Source organism: Odocoileus virginianus, unplaced genomic scaffold (assembly GCF_023699985.2).
Source record: "Odocoileus virginianus isolate 20LAN1187 ecotype Illinois unplaced genomic scaffold, Ovbor_1.2 Unplaced_Contig_32, whole genome shotgun sequence".
NCBI classification, from domain to species: Eukaryota; Metazoa; Chordata; class Mammalia; order Artiodactyla; family Cervidae; genus Odocoileus; species Odocoileus virginianus.
Window position 1 is genome coordinate 367,790 of NW_027224349.1, and position 22,393 is coordinate 390,182.

Below are 22,393 nucleotides of genomic sequence, written 5' to 3' on the forward strand. Positions count from 1 at the left end.
GGGGTATCAAAATCCATCATCAAAAAAATCTACAAACATTAAATGCTGGAGAGCAGGTACAGAAAAGGAAACCCTCTTGCACTGATGGTGGAATGCAAATTGATACAGCCACTATGGAGAAATTAAAACTAGGAACATAACTACCTCTTCTTTTGGGCTTCCCAGGTGGAACTAGTGGTAAAGAACCTGCATGCCAATGCAGGAGACATAAGAGACGTGGGTTCAATTTCTGGGTCCGGAAGAGCCTCTGAAGGAGGAAATGGCAACCTACTCTGGTGTCTTTGCCTGGAAAAATCCCATGAACAGAGGAGGCTGGCAGGCTGGAGTCCATGGGGTTGCAGAGAGTTGGATATGGCTTAAGTGACTTAGCACTTCTCTTTTTGCCTTTAGCTTTTGCAGTATCAGGATCTTTTTTGGTAAGTTAGTTCTTTGCATATGCTGGGAAGGGGTATGGCCAGAGAGAAGGAAGGGAAGAGAACTCAGGCAAAAGGTAAAAGAAGAAGGAGGCAACTAATGATGGAATGGTTGAATGGCATCACCAGCTCAATAGGCATGAAACTGAGCAAACTGGGAGACAGTGGAGGACAGAGGACCCTGGCATGCTGTAGTTCACAGGCCACTTAAGAGTCAGATCTGAGTTAGTTACGAACCAACAACAACAAAAACAAATACTTTAAAAACTTTTTCACTAAAGTCTGACTCCAAGACAGCCTAAAACTATGTGCTGGCTGAGATATTCCCTTTTGGGATACTGGACTTGGCATACTTTTAGTTATGGGGAGTTATGAAAAATAAAATTGGCTACTTGAACGTCACAAATGTTTGTGACACAAACAAGAGTTAGTGCAAGTTTAAACAATGAATTTTCAACTCCTGTACAAGGACATTCTCTCCAGACTGGGAGTGGTTAATTGATTTATCTAATGCATAGAAACCGACACAAAGGGTTAAGAGAAAAAATGAAGCTACAGAGAAATATGTTCCAAAGAAAGTAAGGCAAAAAAGTCCTTAATGAAACAGAGATAAGAAATTTACCTGACAAAAACTTTGGGAAGAGCATGTACAGATATCTGTGTTTAAAATGGATAACCAACAAGGACTTACTGTATAGCACAGGGAACTCTGCTCAGTGTTATGTGGCAGCCTGAATGGGAGGAGAGTTTGGGGGAGAATGGATACATCCATGTATATATATGGCTGAGTCCTTTCACTGTCTGCCTGACATTATCACAGCATTGTTAATTGACTATACCCCAATACAAAATGAAAAGTTTAAAATTTGAAAAAAAGAAAAGCTATAACAAAAAAAGAACTTCAAAATAATGATTATGAAGATGTTCAGTGAACTTAGAAGAGTGGGAAAACACAATGAAAACTGTAGTAGAGAGAGACAGAAAATATAAGAAAGGAAATTACCAATAGAGCTTCCCTGGTAGCTCAGTGATAAAGAGTCTGTCTGCTGATGCAGGAGACACAGGATCTATCCCTGGTCCAGCAAGATTCAACATACCTCAGGGAGCAACTAAACAAGTGTACCACAGCTATCGAGCCAGTGCACCCAGAGCCATCTCAGCAACAGGAGAAGCCACCACAATGAGAAGCCCAGTGGCATTAGGAAAAAGAATTATATAGTGCCTTCACTATTTCACCTTTTACAAAAGTCTCCTAGAGTCCTGTGAGTCTGCTTTATGAAAAAGATGTTTATTTCAGCTTTGCAGATACTTGTCGAAGTGTTTGTTTCATTTTATAGTATGAAATTATTCATTTTATTTTTTCTTTCTACTATTTTGCATATTGCTGTTAATCAGCATTGTAATAATTCTAGCATTTTGAAATCCCAGTTGGCAAATTGAACTGCATATGCTTTCTAAAAACTGAAGGAAACTTACTGGGGAATTAGAATAACAATCTCCATTTCTTCCCTCCTCTATCCAAATGTTTATCACCATATTAAGATATGGCTGTTTAAAATTCTACTTACATAAATAAACAGATACAATGGCTAGTAGTCTTTGACCTAAAAAGGAGAGTGCCTTTTACCAGAGTACCAAAACTTTTTAAAAGTTTTGACCAAAATGGACAGGTATGCTTTATCTCAGCATATTTCCCACAAATTGTATTAGAAATGTTTGTTATCCTCAGAAACAGAGTATAATAAAATGGTCTACTTGTTTGTTTCAAAATGTTTAAAAAAGCTTAAAGAGGACAATCATTGAAATTAATAGCATTTTTAGTCTAATAAAACATAATAATAAAAAAAAGAAGCCCACACACCACAACTAGGGAGTAGCCCCCATCCTCTGTAGCTACAGAAACTTCACACACAGCAATTAATACCCAGCATAGCCAAAAATTAATAAATAAAAATTTATATAACAAACAGAAATCACTGAGTTGAAGAATATAAGAATTGAACTAATTCACAGATTCAAAGCAGATAAGCGGAAGAAATAATCAATACCTCGAAGATAGTGTTATACGAAAAAAGAATGAAAACATTGAGCTAGTTTATGGGACTTATGGCACAATATCAATCAGGTACACCAATATTCAAATCACAGGAGTCTCATAGTAGAAGAAAACAAGAATGGAACAGAAAGATTATTTGATGAAATAATGGCTAAAAACCTGGGGAAGAAGAAAATCACCCGGATTCAAGAGGCCGAGAGTTTCAAATGAAGTAAATCCTTTTTATTTTTATTTCTTCAGTAACTTGTTTTTACTTAGAGACATATTGTTTAAGCTCCATATGTTTGAGTTTTTTACAATTTTTTCTCTGTAATTGATATCTACTCATAGCATTCTGGTCAAAAAAGATGCTTGATATGATTTAAGTTTTCTTAAATTTACTGAGACTTGATTTGTAATCCAAGATGTGGTCTGTTGTGCTGAATGTTCCATATGTACTTGGGAAAAAAGTGTATTCTTTTGCATTTGGACAGATTGTCCTGAAAATATTAATTAGGTTCATTGGCGTATTGTGTCAGTTTACACATTAAAACTTTTTTTTATTTATTATTTTTGGCTAGGCTTGGTCTTCGTTGTTGTGATTGGTTTTCTGTAGTTTCAGCAAGTAAGGGCTACTTTCTAGTTTCAGTGTGTGGGCTTCTCATTGTGGAGGCTTCTCTTATTGTGGACCATAGACTCTAGATAAGTCAGCTTCTGTAGTTGTGACTTCTGGACCCTAGATCACAGAGTCAGTTGTTGTGGTACACGGGCTTAGTTGCCCCCAAGTCATGTGGGGTCCTGGGTTCCCTGCATTGGCAGACAGAATCTTAACTACTGGATCAGCAGGGAAGACGACAAGTCCATTTTTTGACGTTTGTATGTGTGTGTTAGTTGCCAGTCGTGTCCAACTGTTTGTGACCCCATGGACTGTAGCCCTCTAGGATCCTCTGTTCATGGGATTCTCCAGGCCAGTTTTCTAGGCCTAATTCTTCACATTAGGCCAATGAACCTACCTAATATTTTCAGGACAATCTGTCCAAATGCAAAAGAATACACTTTCTTCCCAAGTACATGTGGAACATTCAGCACAACAGACCACATCTTGGGTTACAAATCAAATCTCAGTAAATTTAAGAACACTGGAGCGGGTAGCCATTCCTGGTTCCAGGGGATTTTCTTGACCCAGGAATTGAGCCTGGGTCTCCTGCATTGCAGACAGATTGTTTACCATCTGAGCCACCGCAGAAGTCTTGTAGTGTTTTTGTTTTGCTTTTCTTAATGTTTGCCTGCTGACAGTTCATAGCCTCATCTCTCCTTTGTGTCTCTTCTGCGTGTATTGAAGCAATTTACTACAATCTTTGATATCAGCAAATCCCTACCATGCAAATCCCCACATCAGCCTTACTCCCTAAACACAGTAAAACCCCAACCAATTTCCTTTCCTTGGGTTCTACACATATTTTTTTACCAATTTTGGAAGGCTGTACCCCCAAAATTTCATTATGCAAATGTAAACCTTTTTATACCCTCTAGGTACTTGTGTGGTAACATCAGTCTCAAAATGTACTGCATTTTGGAATCCTGCCTCTTTCAGCATTTAAAAAGACAACAACTTTTAAAAAGCAAATAAATCCTCTGGTGATAACAGTTTGAAGGATGCTCCACTTTAATATCCATGAGACTTGGAAAACAAGAGAAAATACAAAGATTTTGTTGCCTGCTCTGCATGTGTGTAGGCAAAAAAACTTTTTCAATAATATGCTCCATGTGCTCATCTCTTCATATGAGATTCATGCAACAGTACTAAGTGAATTTCATGGGTTGCAGAAAGCATAAAATTTTAGTCTTGAGAGTTTTTGATAATTATGATAAAACAAACTTTCTGCTCTCATGGAGTTTATACTGTAGTACTGGTGTAGGTGGAACCACTGATGTAAGTGGTACAGGTGTATACTGTAGGTGGTAAAGGTAATGTACATATAATGGGGAAGAAATAAATCATTCAGACAACTACAGTTATGAAAAGGGATTGTGATTATGGGGCACTTTAGATTTTATTGTTAGAAATAAATCTCGAAACAGTGAGGAATGATCAGGTAATTCAGTTATAATAAAGATACTACCATCAGTGGAAATATTGGTGGAAATACATCCAGTATTGAGCAATTACTCGAATCAAAAGCCCTGGATTAGGAACCTGTGATCTTGAGAAACTTACTGGAGGCAAACACAGGTTGCTATAACTTGAGTCTGGTAACATGATCTTAAATGAGATTATAGATCGTATGAGACATTGTAGGCCTCATTTGAGTGTTTGGGTTTTATTATGGTAACAATAGAAATTTCCTGGAGAGTGCAGCTTTTCATGAGTTATAACATTATCTGATTTTCATTTTAAAAGTTAACAGTTTGCTTCATGACGGACAAAGTACATAGTACATAAAGTACTTTGAAAAACAAATAAACCTGTGATGACCTTTGATGTAGATGCAAACTTAGGTGAAGTTTTAGAATTTAAGAGGACAGACACAGCTCAAACATGAAGTTTATGATATAGTTTCTGGAATGGAGTGGGAACAGGACAGAAAATAACTGTGAATATTACAAGCTTCATGCATGTTACTTCACTGAAAAAAAAATTTAAAGAAGATAAAGTAGAATTGCTATGTAATCTTTATATTTCAACAATATAATTTATTTGGGAGAGGGTTTATGAAACTCCTCTTGCTATCAAGTCCTTGCATCTATTTTATATGATTAGTTTCGTAATAGGTGTACTTACGAGTATTTCTGGGTGGAAAAAGTGCAATGGGAAGTTCTGATTAGAAATACAATGTAGTAACAGTTTATTTCTAGTAAGGAGGAGAAGGGGACGACAGAGCATGAGATGGCTGGATGGCATCACCGACTCGATGGACATGAGTTTGAGCAAACTCCAGGAGTTGTTGATGAACAGGGAGGCCTGGCGCGCTGCGATTCTTTGGGTCGCGAAGAGTCGGACACGACTGAGAGACTGAACTGAACGGAAAGGAACTGAACTGAATCGCAGGACGCCAGGCCTCCCTATCCATCCACTCAAACCCATGTCCATTGAGTCGGTGAGGCCATCGAACCATCTCATCCTCTGTTCGCCCCTTCTCCTCCTGCCCTCAAACCCTCCCAACATCAGAGTCTTTTCAGATGCGTCAGCTCTTCGCATTAGGTGGCCAAACTACTGGAGTTATAGCTTCAACATCAGTCCTTCCAATGAACACCCCGGACTGATCTACTTTAGTATGTACTGGTTTGCTCTCCTTGCAGTCCAAGAGACTCTCAAGAGTCTTCAACACCACAGTTCAAAAGCGTCAATTTTTCGGCGCTCAGCTTTCTTTATAGTGCAACTCTCACATCCATACATGACCACTGGAAACACTGGAAAACCTTGACTAGATGGACCTTTGTTGACAAAGTGATGTCTCTGCTTTTTAATATGCTGTCTACCTGCTCATAACTTTTCTTCCAAGGAGCAAGTCTTTTAATTTCACGGGGGAGGGGAAGGCTAAAGTAAGGTCCCGCGGATTGATCAAGTACTACGCAAGATTAAGGGGCGTGGTCGAGAGGCGGGACTTCGAGGGGGCGACGCGACGCGGCGTGGCGTCATCCTGGAGGCTCCGACTGGCGCTGAGGCTGGTGGGAGTTTGCGTCGCCGCGGTTGCCGCTGGTTCGGCCGTTTTTTTTTTTTTTTTTTTGGCTTGTCGGATCCGCCATATTGAAGAGGGCCGGGGCGGGCGACTTCTGGAGCTCCAGCGTCCCCTTATCCCGCCCTTCAGGGGTTCTGTGGAGCCCAGCCCTTTCAAGCGTAACACAGCTCACAGGCCTTTGAGGAGCTTGACTGCTTTTGTTGCCCTCTCTTTTACGGGAGACTGCCGCCTGAGCCACTCATTTTAGTGTTGGCGTTGGCAGCTAGGACTGAGTCGGAGTGAGGAGACCAGGCCCTAAAAGGTGAAACCGCAGCTGCGGGAGCAGTAAGCGGACGTTAAACAGGAGAAACGGTCCGCCTGGAGCCCATCTAAGGAAAGAGAAACGCCACCGCGAGGAAAAAAGAGGTAAGAGGGCCACAACGTGTAGAGAAGGGAGCAGGGCCTTTTTCCTCAGGCTACAGGCCGGAGCTCGGCCATGGCATTTTTTTTCCCGGTACTAGGGATTGAGTTTTGTGTTTCCTTCCGCTCTCTCGTAGTTTGTTTTTGATGTAAAAGGCCCTGCATTAAACAATGAGTAGCCTACCCCTTTGCATCTCCTGGGATTCAGCGGCAGGAGGTTGTTAAATATTACTTTCTCTTGCTGGGCTGGGTGCTGTTAGGCCGTCTTTTGTCCGCCCCCACCCGGTGGAGTGTCCCTAACCACGCTAATGGGTGCGGATCCGGCTTTAGAAAAGTGCCTGTGTTTTGAACTGTAAGGGAAAATGGCTGTTGGCTCGGTCTCTCTCCGCCCCGCCCCCCATTCTCCGGTAACCTTTTTTTTCTTTCTGTGCGGGGAGGCTAACCGCCCCACCTTCGGGACTTGTGGCACAGTCCTCAGAGGAGACTGGTCTCTTCGTTGCACTTAACTGAAAACGCCATCACTGAGACAGAGCGATCTGAAGTGGAGTTGGGCTCCAGCTCCGCATGTCTGTCAGATTTTGGCGTTTGTTCACTTAGCGAGATAGCCTGAGAAACCGCTAGCGTGATATACTACACCAAAGTGATGATGTGTGAGGGATGATGGAAGATGTGGTGATGAAAATCATCTGTTCCACACTTGCTTTTATCTTTTTCTGTCTTTGCTACAGAAATATTAGCATCACTTAGTTTCTTAAGTAGTAATATTTCATTTTTGTTATGTGATTCGTTACGTTTCAAATATATAAATTTTTTCGTTATTATGAAATATTACATTTCTGTAGCACATACTTAGGAAATAATGCTAAAATGTTACTTGAATATGCCACTGTGCACATTCTCCTACAGGTGTTTTAATTAATATAAGAGCATTTAAAATCTTAATGACTTAAAAAAAAATCTTATTGACTTTTACCTTTTAAATGTGGCTTAAATTTGCATTCTGTTTTTTTTAAATTGTATATGCCCCCTAACGTTTTCTTACCAGGGAAGGCAGGCATTCGTTCCTTAAAGCTGCATGACATTCGTGTACATAAAAAACAGTTTAGTATGCTCTTCTTAGAAAAGACTTTTTTTTTCTAGTCTTATTAAAGATTATGTCCTGTAAGATTATTTTCTGACAGTAACCTTCGGTGCCTAGCTTAATAAGTTTTCGTTCTGCTCATTTGAAAATTAAAGCATGTAGCTTTAAGGATCTTAATATTTAGGAGCTATTTGCAATTATTGTTTCAAAGGACGCCTTTTAACATGTTATATTTCATACATTTCAAGATAAGATATGTAGACTGTAATTATTTTTCTTCTTAACATTTTTCCCATATATAAACATTTAACCTATATTATCTTGATATTTTAAAAGTTACTCCTTTTTTCTGTTGGACAGTAATATCGAATGTTTCTTATGAATTTGCAGAGAATTTCTAAGGCGACTGCATAACAGCAAAACATTAATTACGTTTAAGAGTCTAAGTTCTAAAGTAATTTTTAAGAGCAGATTTTTACTGTAAATTATATTAGTGTGTAGAAATGGGTCTTTTTTTCTGGTTACCTTGAAATGCATTTTCAATATTTCAGTAAGATAAAGCACTTCCATGAATAATTTTTCTTTGATGCAGCTTATTGTGTTTGAAACTGGATATTTCTCAAATGTTGGTGTGTGAACAATATGGTTTTGGGTTGGCTAGTACCTAGGAGCAGAATTACTGGTTTGTATTTTAAATTTAAGATGAATTTAAAAAATTAATTTGAACTGTACAATCTTGTTCCTCACAAGATTGCCCCATTTACCAACAGTTTATGAGATTTCCAATCCATTTTGACTAATTTCAATTTTCTGGTTATACTGATTTTAGTGGATTTGTAGTGGTGTCTTATTGTGGTTAATTTGCATTTCCCTAATGACTAGTCATATTGAGCATATTATCTGCTTGTTGGCTGTTTGTAGATCTTCACTTGGAGAAATATCTATTTAAACTCATTGAAAATTTTTTTTCGCTTTATATTGTAGCTTTTCTCTGGTATGTGACTTGCAATATTACTCTTAATCTGTGTTTTCTCCTTTCACTTTCTTTATGGTGTCTTTAGAAATGCAGTATTTTTAAATTTTCATTAAGTTCAGTTTCTTAGTGTTTTCCTTTTTATCACTTTTCATGTCTAGCCACGAAATATTTGCTTAGCTGAAGGTCGTAAAGATTCATATTTTTTTATGGATTTTATGAAGTATTTATGTCTTGGTCTGCCATCCCTGTTAACTTTTGTTAATTGTGTAATTCAGGAACCCAGATTCATCTTTTGCATTTGGCTCTCCAGTTGGTTCAGGGAAGGTTGTTTAAAATATTTTTCTTTCACACTGCAGTAGTCTTGGCACCTTTGTTGAAAATCATTTGACATATTAAAAAAACGTTTTATAAATAAGGGCTTATTTCTGAACTACACTTGATGTGTTGGTGTGTCTTGTGTATCCTGCAGAGTAGCTTTGCATAAGTTACATTGTAATGACAGTGACAGTGAAATTGTTAAAAATTGTGGTGGTGATGGTGGTTTAGTTGCTGTGTCATGTCTGACTCTTTTGTGACCCCATGGATTGTAGCCCACCAGGCTCTTCTGTCCATGGGATTCCCAGGTTTTCTTCTCCCGGGGTTCTTAACCAGCCCAGAAATTGAATCTACATTTCCTGCTTGACAGGCAGATTTTTACTACTCGGCCACCTGAAAACCTCGGGTGAAATTAAGTGCTATTGTTGGGCAGCTGTCGTGATAGTGACACTTTTATGTTTCCATTGCATTTTTACTTTTACCTAATGTTTCCTGAACCTTGATGTATTTCCTTACTTCAGTACTCAAGAAACAAATTTTTAGTTTCCATTTTGCTCTGTTAGAAGTTGTGTCCTTAAAAACATTGATTATCCCAGAGGGATCGGGTGGAGAGGGAGGTGGGAGGGGGGACCGAGATGGGGAATACATGTAAATCCATGGCTAATTCATTTCAATGTATGACAAAAACTACTGTAATGATGTAAAGTAATTAGCCTCCAACTAATAAAAATAAATGGAAAAAATTAAAAAAAAAACACATTGATTATCATTAATTAGTCTTATTTGAATATAGGGTCTGACAATATTTGGGAAAGTGTTAACAGAGTTTTTTAGCTCTACCCTGATACATTAAAAGTCTTGTGGAGCTTTTAAAATATCCTGGTAATTATTTATTACACTCTCCTCCCAACTCCCCAGCAACAACTCCCACTTAATTTGTCTAATATGAAGCCCTTAAAGTGACCTTTAAGAGTACTGTGGGCAAGAATCGCTTACTTACTATTTCTAAGCATGCAGTTTTAATTTTTTAGTGTGTTACTCACTCAGTGTCTGACTCTGCATTCTCATGGGCTGTAGCCTGCCAGGTTCCTCTGTCCATTGGATTTTCCAGGTGAGAATACTGGAGTGGGTTGCTATTTTCTTCTCTTCTGATCCAGGATTTGAACCTGGCTCTTGTGCATTGCAAGCAGATTCTTTACCAGTTGAGGCACAAACTGTCATTTTTAAAGTTGTGTTTTGCATTTTAGGCCTTTCCTTGTGGCTCAGCTGGTAAAGAATCCGCCTGCAATGCAGAAGACCTGGGTTCAATTCCTGCATTGGGAAGATCCCCTGGGGAAGGAAATGGCTACCCACTCCAGTATTCTGGCCTGGAGAATTCCATGGACTGTATAGTCCATGGAGTCGCAAAGAGTCAGACAGGACTGAGTGACTTTCACTTTTGCGTTTTAACTATGTTAGAGCTATTTAGCACTTAGTATGCATTGTTTTATTAAGATACTGTTATTTCCACAGACCTGAAAATTGAGTTCTGAGGTCAGCTAGTGGTGATTCCATCTTTTGTACAAATTATTGTCATAATATTCTGTAATCACAGGTTCGTATTTCTCATCTTTAAACATTGAAATGTGACAATCAGAATAGACTCAGGTTTGATTAAAAAAATTTTTTTGTAATATTGTCTTAAAGATTATTATTTTAAAAAAAGATTATTAAATTATTTCAGTACTGATAAGTAGCCACAGAGATGGGTATTCAACAGAGTTAAAGTTCTCTTTTCCTGTGGCTCCCAACATATACAGAATATTTTATTTGGTGAGTTTATTGTTAAAAATGTTTGGATAACTTTAATTATAAAAGATGCCAAATTGAGGCATTGTCTTCCTGTTAGTTACTTATGTTATCTGTAAAAGACTTTTTGGTGTTTTGAAATTCTCTTATCTCACTTTAAGTGTTCGAAGTTTCATGTATGTTTAAAATTGGTTTGTTTTCTATAAGTGCTTTGCTACCTTAGGTTGTGTGTGAAAGAGAGTTTTCAATGTTTATGAAATTATTTAAATAAAAATAGTTGAAATAAAAAAGATTACATTAAACTTACAATGTTTTCTGTGAATTGGGGGTTGAATTTATCAGTAAATATCCTTATTTTTATTTTTCCATTGAGTGATTATAAAGTGATTGTTATACATATTTAAGGAATTACATGTGAAAAAATATTGTAGTTTGATGCAGGAACATGTCCTGTTCCTATATTTTATTGAAACATATGCATGTAAATTGTGTGGATTTGATAGTAAGTTTTTTTTTATTCAATCTTAAAAGTCATTGTATAATTACAGTTTTCTGCCTTGGCTCAGAATTACTTGTGGAATTGCTTGAAAAATGTAATTAGTAATGTAATTAGGTCTCACTCAGATAGAATCTAGGGGATTCTAATTGTATAATTCTAGGGTGGAATCTAAATATTGGTGGGCAAGAAACTTAATGGATAATCATGATGTGCAGTTAATTTTTGGGAAAGGGGAGACCTGACATGCTTTGAAAATTTTGTTACTCTGCAGCTAGGCAGCTGTATCCTCTTGTTAGAATTGTCAGTGGTGGTGTCAAAAATCTCATCCAAACTTATAAGACACACAGTGAAAAGAATTGTGGTGTAATACATGAGGAACTGGGTTCTGCTTAGAACCAAGGTTTGGTTATGTGTTTCTTACCAAGTAGTTTCCCCTCTACTACTCTTTTTTTCTCTTAACACTGGTTTCCTTTTACTTTGAACAAATATTTGTTCAGGATCTGCTTTTTACCTGGTCATGTCCTAAATGCTTGTCACATATCTGTGTGCAGAATAGAGATAGGTTTTATTTTCAGATGTCATGTCACGTGAATTGGATGGGAATAGTTAGGACAGGCTAATTTTGCTTGCTTTAGTATTCCCTCTTAGTTCTCCTTTGATGAAAGTGAAGTGTAAACTGTTATTAAGCCAGTGGAATTTCCCTTGTACTTTTCAGTTTATGTCAGTCAAAAAAATTAAACTTCAGTTTTCTGTCATGCAGTGCAAATATCAAATGTACTAGAAAAGTGAAACCTGGAGTTCATAAATTGGCTTTATGAATACTTGATAAAGATTTTAAACTTCTTTCTCTTGTTCCTCTCCTTTTTTGTGTTTATGTTCTGTCTTGTGTTTTCATGGTATATGTGTGTCCTTCTAGCTTTATTTTAATATTTTATTCTGATTTGATTAATGTGTTCCTTCAGATTCTTTTAAGTTGGTGGTGTCCACTGGATCAGGTTAAGGTCCTGAGCCACTTTTCCTAGTACTGAGGAGTGTCTAGCATGTTGGTAGTAACCATTATTGAATAATCATCAGATCAGTTGACCATTGTCTACATGATTTCTCCTTTGTTTCTCAGAGATGTGAAATAGTTTTGACAAAGATGGCATGAAGTCCATTATTTTCTTTGTGAAGTTGTTGTCGTAAAATGTCATTGATTATTAACGGTAAATGTTAACAGTGACAAGTCTAAAAAGTTATTGGTTATTAACCTTTCTAGATCCTATTACCTGTTTGTCTTTTTACTTAGTAGTGAGTTATTTTGTATATGTAAACTTCCTGCCTAGTACTGGATAATAATCTTGGAAAGGTGAGGAATCTTCTCCTGTATTTGTGTGTTTTCCAGAAAACCTAGGATAATACTGTGCCTGGTAGCAGACAACCATTTTTACTTGATTTCCAAAAACCTAGAAGTACTGTGCATATTGATGCATTATTTGATGGTACCTCACAGTTTAACATTTTTTATGTATTTTTTTGGCTAATTAATCACATGATGACTAAACATATTGAATACCAAATTAAAGAAATTATTTTGTTTTGAGTAATATTTGAGCTAGTTACATGAAGATTGGATTTCAATTTCTGTCAGCCCAGGTGAAGTCAGAGACAAGAAAAAAGGAAGTAAGGAAATCTCCCTTTTCCATTTTGTATGCCAGCTTCATTTCTACTAATTGCCCTTTAAAGACTGTAAGGTTACTGATCATCATTCTCTTTTCTTAACATTTTCGTTAGGTAGCTGTTACCGTGAACTTCTAAATGAAGCTAGTTTTCACTTTGGCATAAGACCCATGCATTTTGTAAACAATATATATGTATATATATTTTAGTATTCTATTTGTATGAATGTGATAAGCCCTAGTTATGGCATGTGGGTTCTAGTTCCCTGACCAGGGATTGAACCCAGGTTCCCTGTATTGAGAGCATGGTCTTAGCCAGCGGACCACCAGGGAAGTCCAGAGTATGTTTTTATTGTGAAGACATTTTGTCATTTTTGACATAGTTCTTCAGGAACTAAAAATTGTAGTCCTTTGTGTTCTAGGAAATCCTAGAAGAATTTACCTGTAAAAATACACAGTTGTACTCTGTCCTTAGATTTTTAGATAACAGATCAGTTGTACAGAATCTGCAGAAGACCCTGGTTTGATTCCTGGGTCAGGAAGATCTGCTGGAGAATGGATAGCCTGTCCACTTCAGTGTTATTGGGCTTCCCTTGTGGATTAGCTGGTAAAAAATCCCCCTGCAATGTAAAAAATTTGTGGGTTGGATCCCTGGGTTGGGAAGATACCCTGGAGAAGGGAAAGGCTCCCCATTCCAGTTGTTCTGGCCTGGAGAATTCCATGAACTGTTTAGTCCATGAAGTCTCAAAGAATCAGACATGACTCAGTGGTTCACTTTAGTCTAGAGTGGTACTCTTGAGATTCTGCATTTCTGATAAGTTCTCAGGTGATGCTGAAGCTTCTGATCTTAAAGGATATGCAGAGAGCCCTTGGCTTTGAGTGTATTTCCAGTGTAGCCTACAATTTATTCTAAGCACTTACGCACACATGTATTTGGGGTGCATGTGTCTATGAAAGTTAACGTTTATTGTTGATGGGTGAAAAGTTTTGGGCCCCATAAAAGAGAAATAGAAGACAAAACAGACAAAATATTTGTGTGCAAATATTTTATCTCTGATAGCATCATGGAGAAACAATTGTATAATTAGTTAGGTATTTCTTCGTGTGCACTTTTTAATTTAAAAAATAAGTGAAAATACTGTAAGTACAAGTTACTACTTATGTTGTCATTTAAAAAGTTATCTGTAAGTGGGATTATTCAGGCCTGTTATTGCTCCATCTAATAGATGTATTGTGATGTAGTTAGTCTTCCACTTGATGCCCTTTTTAGATTGCGGTTTTTGCTGTATATGCTGTGATGATTATTTTTGTTTTGGTAAATACCTGAGTATTACCTGAATCAAAGTTTTTATTAGTTGCTGTGTATTTCAGTTTAATAAAAATTTTCTTGTTTGCCTCTGTTTCCTTAAAGTTTTAGTGCTTAGATATATACTATCCGTTCTTCATGCCTGGAAGATTCATAATGCTTGTCTCTATGTCGGATACTGATGCTGCTTCCTCCCCCAAACTTCTCACTATACTGCTTAAAACACCCCTGATGAAGTTAGTTTTAACAGAACTTTCTGTTTCCAGCTCTTAAAATCTCACACATAACCAAAAAATTCTTTGCTATACTCCATTTACTTTAACTCAGGTGTTTCCATGTAAACTTGAGGTTTACAGTTTTACAACTTCATTCTCTTTTTGGGGGGAGGATTTTTCTTGTTCTTCACTTCAGTCCAGTCCCTCAGTCCGACTCTTTGCAACCCCATGACTCGCAGCATGCCAGGCCTCCCTGTCCATCACTAATTCCCGCAGTTTACTCACATTTAACGTCCATCGAGTCAGTGATGCCATCCAGCCATCTCATCCTCTGTTGGCCGCTTCTGCCCCCAATCCCTCCCAGCACCAGGGTCTTTTCCAGTGAGTTAACACTTCGCATGAGGTGGCCAAAGCATTGGAGTTTCAGCTTCAGCATCAGTCCTTCCAATGAATACCCAGGACTTACCTGCTTTAGGATGGACTGGTTGGATCTCCTTGTAGTTCAAAGGACTCTGAAGAGTCTTCTCCAACACCATAGTTCAAAAGCATCAGTTTTTCGGCGCTCAGCTTTCTTCACAGTCCAACTCTCACATCCATACATGACCACTGGAAAAACCATAGCCTTGATCAGACGGACCTTTGTTGGCAAAGTAATGTCTCTGCTTTTTAATATACTGTTTAGGTTGGTCATAACTTTCCTTCCAAGAAGGAAGCATCTTTTAATTTCATGGCTGCAGTCATCATCTGCAGTGATTTTGGAGCCCCCAAAATAAAGTCTGACACTGTTTCCACTGTCTCCCCATCTATTTCCCATGAGGTGGTGGGACCAGATGCCATGATCTTAGTTTTCTGAATGTTAGCTTTAAGCCAACTTTTTCACTCTCCTCTTTCACTTTCATCAAGAGGCTCTTTAGTTCTTCACTTTCTGCCAAAAGGGTGGTATCATCTGCATATCTGAGGTTATTGATATTTCTCCCAGCAATCTTGAATTATTGTTCTTAGTGCTAGTTTTCATCTTCTCTGGCTGACGTTTACAGAATGGTTTACATATAACTAAAATAGCCTTTGATTCTTTCTCATTTTTTCAATATTCGCTTATTTGAGTCTGTTAGTTCTTTGTTGCAGCATGAGGAATCTTTAGTTGTGGTGTGCCAACTCTTAGTTGCAACATGTAGGATCTGTTTTCCTTACTAGAGATCAAACCAAGGATGTGTACATTGGGACCAACGAATCTTAGCCACCTAACCACCAGGGAAGTCCTCATCTTAGGTTTTTTAAAATAGCTGTCTTTCTCCTTGATATTTTATTTCTCGTCTGAGAGGTTTTCCCGTTGTGAGTTCAGTGTCTGTTTCCGCCTTTGATACGAGATTGATTTAATGTATTTTTTTTTCTTTTTTTCCTTTTTTTCATTTATTTTTATTAGTTGGAGGCTAAGTACTTTACAATATTGTAGTGGTTTTTGTCATACATTGCCATGAATCAGCCATGGAATTACATGTATTCCCCATCCCGATCCCCCCTCGCACCTCCCTCTCGACCCGATCCCTCTGGGTCTTCCCAGTGCACCAGGCCCGAGCACTTGTCTCATGCATCCCACCTGGGCTGGTGATCTGTTTCACCCTAGATAATATACATGTTTCGATGCTGTTCTCTCAAAACATCCCACCCTCGCCTTCTCCCACAGAGTCTAAAAGTCTGTTCTGTACATCTGTGTCTCTCTTTCTGCTTTGCATATAGGGTTATCATTACCATCTTTCTAAATTCTATATATATGTGTTAGTATACTGTAATGGTCTTTATCTTTCTGGCTTAATTCACTCTGTATAATGGGCTCCAGTTTCATCCATCTCATTAGAACTGATTCAAATGAATTCTTTTTAATGGCTAAGTAATATTCCATTGTGTATTGTACCACAGCTTCCTTATCCATTTGTCTGCTGATGGGCATCTAGGTGGCTTCCGTGTCCTGGCTATTATAAACAGTGCTGTGATGAACATTGGGGTACACATGTCTCTTTCAGATCTGGTTTCCTCGGTGTGTATGCCCAGAAGTGGGATTGCTGGGTCATATGGCAGTTCTATTTCCAGTTTTTTAAGAAATCTCCACACTGTTCTCCATAGCGGCTGTACTAGTTTGCATTCTCACCAACAGTGTAAGAGGGTTCCCTTTTCTCCACACCCTCTCCAGCGTTTATTGCTTGCAGACTTTTGGATAGCAGCCATCCTGACTGGCGTGTAGTGGTACCTCATTGTGGTTTTGATTTGCATTTCTCTGATAATGAGTGATGTTGAGCATCTTTTCATGTGTTTGTTAGCCATCTGTATGTCTTCTTTGGAGAAATGTCTGTTTAGTTCTTTGGTCCATTTTTTGATTGGGTCATTTATTTTTCTGGAATTGAGCTGCAGGAGTTGCTTGTATATATATTTTTTTGTTTGTTTTGTTTTAAAGAGGTTATTATTTCTGATTAAAACAATATTTTTAGCAAGTGATACATAACAGTAACAAGAAAGTAAACATCTTCATATCTAATGTAAGAGCAAAAACTCTTTACCAGTATCTTATTTTAAAATACAGCAAAGGAGTCAGTAGTGTCTATAAACAGTAGAGAGTTCTGCTATAGGGAATCAGAAAAAGAGCAAAATAAGGCACAGCCTGTTATTGTCACAGATTTGTGTTAGGCAGTAGTGTTCTTGAGATTAATCCTTTGTCTGTTGCTTCGTTTGCTGCTATTTTCTCCCAATCTGAGGGCTGTCTTTTCATCTTGCTTGTAGTTTCCTTTGTTGTGCAAAAGCTTTTAAGTTTCATTAGGTCCCATTTGTTTCTTTTTGCTTTTATTTCCAATATTCTGGGAGGTGGCTCATAAAGGATCCTGCTGTGATTTATGTCGGAGAGTGTTTTGCCTATGTTCTCCTCTAGTAGTTTTATAGTTTCTGATCTTACATTAGATCTTTAATCCATTTTGAGTTTATTTTTGTGTATGGTGTTAGCAAGTGTTCTAGTTTCATTCTTTTACAGGTGGTTGACCAGTTTTCCCAGCACCACTTGTTAAAGAGGTTGTCTTTTTTCCTTGCCTTCTATGTTGAAGATAAGGTGTCCATAGGTTCGTGGATTTATCTCTGGACTTTCTATTCTGTTCCATAGATCTGTATTTCTGTCTTTGTGCTGATTTATTGTATTTGAATGTAGTGTCCTCTTTTTACTTGAGGTAGTTGCCCAGACCTTTCTGTAAATAATTATAATCTCTTATATGTGATTGATATGTTTGTTATTCATAGTATGTCTATGAATTGATTGAAACAGGATAAAAATAAATGATTATCTGAATGCTTTATGTAATTTAGGACTTCCCTGGTGGCTCAGATGGTAAAGCATCTGCCTACAATGTGGGAGACCCAGGTTCAATCCCTGGGTTGGGAAGATCTCCTGGAGAAGGAAATGGCAACCCACTCCAGAATTCTTGCCTGGAAAATCCCATGGACGGAGAAGCCTGGTAGGCTATAGTCCATGGGGCCGCAGGAGTTGGACGTGACTGAGCGACTTGACTTTCACTTTTGACTTTTATGTAATTTACTATAGTCGTGGTTTTCACTTCGGGCTAATTTTGCCTTTTTTTTTTAGATGTTGTGCAATGTCTAGAAATACTTTTTTAAAAAGTTACTTTATCATTTTTTACTGCCCTGGGTCTTTGTTGCATGTGGACATTCTCTGGTTGTGGTGCATGGGCTTTTCACTAAGGTGGTTTCTCTTTTGGCACTTGGGCTTAGTTCTGCAGCTTGTGGGATTTTCCCAGACCAGGGATAGAACTACAGTCCCTTGCATTACAAGAAGCCCTGGTAGTACTTTTGATTGTCATGAGTTGTGTGGTGGGAGGAATTGACTTGGACTGGTTGGCAAGTTCAGTGGTTACAGAACAGAGTTGTTGTTAAGCATCTTGGAATTCACAAAATATTCCCCAACCCCCTGAGTTGTTTGGTATTTGTAGTGCCGAGATGCCCTGGTCTGCTGAGTGTTTTGGAATCATAATTCTATTAAGTTTGCATTCCCATAGCTTGAGGGCTGTTAGAGTTGTTGACTTGTACCTTGTGAGCTGGAGGTAGAGGGCTTGAGAGTTAGAGGAGACTAATGTAGTAGTGTCCACAGGTATATCCATTCCTTGTTGGGAGAAGGTGTTATCTGAGCCATAGAAACTGCTTTAACTTGAATTGTTGTCGGTAAAGGGTTAGTTTAGTAATCCTCAGTGCTGGCTTTGTGGAAATTACATTAGTAGAAAGAGAATCATGGGAGGCTTTCCTGGCTTCCTTTCAACTAATGTAGCACCATTCAGTAGAACCCTGATTTATCTTCCTTTTGTCTCCTGTGTTAACTCATCAAAGTAATATATTGATAGTTTACATTGCCAGCAAGGCAACTGATGGCTTATTGTGACCTCTATTGAGAAAGAAATACTATCTGCTAAGGAATTAGTTTATTGGTGCCAGGAAGAAATTGCCTTTCCCCCCACTTTTTGGGTGTTCAGGCCATTCTGTGTCTTCCGAGGGAATCTAGTAAGGGTGTAGTACAGATGCAAACTAGAGGGGAGGGAGGAGGTGGTGACTCATAAAATACGGGGAGAATTTTGCGTTTAGAAATTTTCTTTCCTGCCTTTGTTGTTCAGTTGTTAAGTTGTGTACAACTCTTTGTGATCCCATGAACTGCAGCACACCAGGCTTCCTGTCCTTCACTATCTCCTGTAGTTTGCTTGAATTCATGTACATTAAGTCAGTGATACCATCTCATCCTCTGTCATTCCCTTCTCCTCTGGCCCTTAATCTTTCCAGCATCAAAGTCTTTTCCAGTCAGTCAGCCCTTTCCATTACTATTTACAAAGTATTCCAATACTTTGGCTAAAGTATTGGAATTTCAGCATCAATCCTTCCAGTGGCTATTCAGGGCTGATCCCCTTTAGAATTGACAGGTTTGATCTCCTTCCTGTCCTGCCTTAAAAACAATTTTATTTCATCAAATTTAAGTCCATTTGTAGTAGCATGTTCTCTTACTTGCTAAATACTATTGAATAACTGAGTTTTTACTTATTAACATTTATACAGTGATTATGTATACTCTCAGATTGTTGTTATATAATCTAAATTACTTTATCACATTGTTAATGAATTATTAATATATTATTGATTTACTGGATACTAAAGAATCTAAAGAAACAGAGCTATAGTATATGCTGTTCAGAAATTTTTCTGTAATATCTCTTGAGTGAAGTTCTTGGTTTCTGAAGTGAAGTTATCCATTTCGAGATCAGCATATGTGACTAGTTGAGGGGGAGTTTGGTAGTTAATATAAGTATCCTTTTGTCTGTTAAGAGACTTGGATTGCAGTACTAGGGCTTCAGCCACTTTGTGAGTTATTTAACCTCAAAATGAGAGACTTAAGAGACTTCCCTGGTGGTCCAGTGTTTATGTCTCCAAGCTTCCACTGCAGGGATTGTGGGTTTTCGGTTCCTTATCTGGAAACTAAGATCCCAAATGCTTCAAGGTATGGCCAAGTGAAATAGACTTGGACTCACTGTTGGAAATCTTGAAAGTGAAGTGACAGTCAGTTGTTTTTGACTCTTTGTTGCCTCATGGACTATCCAGCCCTGGAATTCTCCAGGCCAGAATACTGGAATGGAATCTCCAGTAGATCTCCTGGGGAACTTTGCAGCCCAGAAAATTCCAGTAGATCTCCAGAACATCTTCCCAACCCAGGGATTTGAACCCAGGTCTCCTGCATTCCTGGTGGATTCTTTACCAACTGAGCTATGATGGTTAGCTATCTTATTTTACTGTAGCTCTTGGGTTGTATTTATTCCTTTAACACCATTGATAGTTTTGGTTCAGGCTCTCTCTAGACAATGTACTCAGTGTCACCTGTGGTAGCAGTCTTCTACCTGAAGGCTTAGACAGTTGAATCGATGAATTCCTTATACGACTATTGATAGGGGCCATCAAATTCTTGCCTTGAGGATCTCTCTAGTGCTACTTTCTTTCTAGAGCAGATAAAATGTTGGTTGCCTTGCTGAGAATACCTTTGTTAAGTGTGAAGAATGTTAATGGAGCTAAAAAGTAATCTGTTAGGTAAAGTAACATTAAGAGAAATCTTAGTTTTTTCTCATAAAAAGAGTAGAGACATGCAGTGATTAGATTTTGGTGTAAATAGTTGCATGTAAAATTTTATGTTGATTCTTTGTTTTTTATCACTAAAAGAGAATTTTTTTTTTCTTTTTTTTTTTTTTAAATTTTTATTAGTTGGAGGCTAATTACTTTACATCATTACAGTAGTTTTTGTTATACATTGATATGAATTAGCCATGGATTTACATGTATTCCCCATCCCAGTCCCCCCTCCCACCTCCCTCTCCACCCGATCCCTCTGGGTCTTTCCCAGTGCACCAGGCCCGAGCACTTGTCTCATGTACCCAACCTGAGCTGGTTATCCGTTTCACCCTAGATAATACACATGTTTCAATGCTGTTCTCCTGAAACATCCCACCCTTGCCTTCTCCCAGAGTCCACAAGTCTGTTCCATACATCTGAGTCTCTTTTTCTGTTTTGCATATAGAGTTATCGTTACCATCTTTCTAAAGTCCATATATATGTGTTAGTATACTGTAATGGTCTTTATCTTTCTGGCTTACTTCGCTCTGTATAATGGGCTCCAGTTTCATCCATCTCATTAGAAGTGATTCAAATGAATTCTTTTTAATGGCTGAGTAATATTCCATGGTGTATATGTACCACAGCTTCCTCATCCATTCGTCTGCTGATGGGCATCTGGGTTGCTTCCATGTCCTGGCTATTATAAACAGTGCTGCGATGAACATTGGGGTGCATGTGGCTCTTTCAGATCTGGTTTCCTTGGTGTGTATGCCCAGAAGTGGGATTGCTGGGTCATATGGCAGTTCTATTTCCAGCTTTTTAAGAAATCTCCACACTGTTTTCCATAGTGGCTGTACTAGCTTGCATTCCCACCAACAGTGTAAGAGGGTTCCCTTTTCTCCACACCCTCTCCAGCATTTATTGCTTGTAGACTTTTGGATAGCAGCCATCCTGACTGGCGTATAATGGTACCTCATTGTGGTTTTGATTTGCATTTCTCTGATAATGAGTGATGTTGAGCATCTTTTCATGTGTTTGTTAGCCATCTGTATGTCTTCCTTGGAGAAATGTCTGTTGAGTTCTTTGGCCCATTTTGTGATTGGGTCATTTATTTTTCTGGAGTTGAGCTGGAGGAGTTGCTTGTATATTTTTGAGATTAATCCTTTGTCTGTTGCTTCATTTGCTATTATTTTCTCCCAATCTGAGGGCTGTCTTTTCACCTTGCTTATAGTTTCCTTTGTTGTGCAAAAGCTTTTAAGTTTCATTAGGTCCCATTTGTTTATTTTTGCTTTTATTTCTGAAATTCTGGGATGTGGGTCATAGAGGATCCTGCTGTGATTTATGTCGGAGAGTGTTTTGCCTATGTTCTCCTCTAGGAGTTTGATAGTTTCTGGTCTTATTTCAAAGGGGAAAAATTTTTAATAGCTATTTTGTGAGGGAGTTTTAGATTTGCAGGAAAATTACATAGAAAATAGTTCCTATTTGCCCTCTCTGTGTTTACAGCTTACTTTAATATGTTTGTTGCAGTGCATAAATCTATATTGATACATCAATATTAACAAGGGCCCGTAGTTTATGTTAGGGTTCACTCCATGTTGTACAACTCTATTGGTTAGGGCAAATCTATAATGTCATGCATTCATTATTATATCATATGGGAACATTCCAGTTCCTTAAAATGTGCTGTGCTCTACTCCTTCATCTCCTCTCCCCTTTCACTGAATACTTAGCAGCCACAGTCAATTTTGCTGTCTCCGTAGTATTGCATTTTTCAGGATGTTACTTAGAATGTTCCAGAATGTTGTCTTTTCATACTGATTAAAGAAACCACTTTACAGCAGCATGGATTTGAGATTTCGCCGTGTCTTTTTATTGTTTATTGTGCCATGTCTTTTATCT

At 38.2% G+C, this 22,393-nt stretch overlaps 1 protein-coding gene across 4 annotated transcripts in view; it reads left to right on the top strand.

Moving 5' to 3' along the window:
* The first annotated feature begins 6,168 nt into the window (after positions 1–6,168).
* LOC110132251 (ubiquitin carboxyl-terminal hydrolase 9X-like) overlaps positions 6,169–22,393 on the top strand; it is a 144,579-nt gene continuing 128,354 nt past the window's right edge. For all 4 annotated transcript variants that reach the window (XR_002312416.2, XM_020885471.2, XM_070464606.1 and 1 more), the window contains exon 1: positions 6,169–6,533. The gene's annotated coding sequence lies outside the window, so the exon portion shown is untranslated. The remainder of the gene's footprint in view (positions 6,534–22,393) is intronic.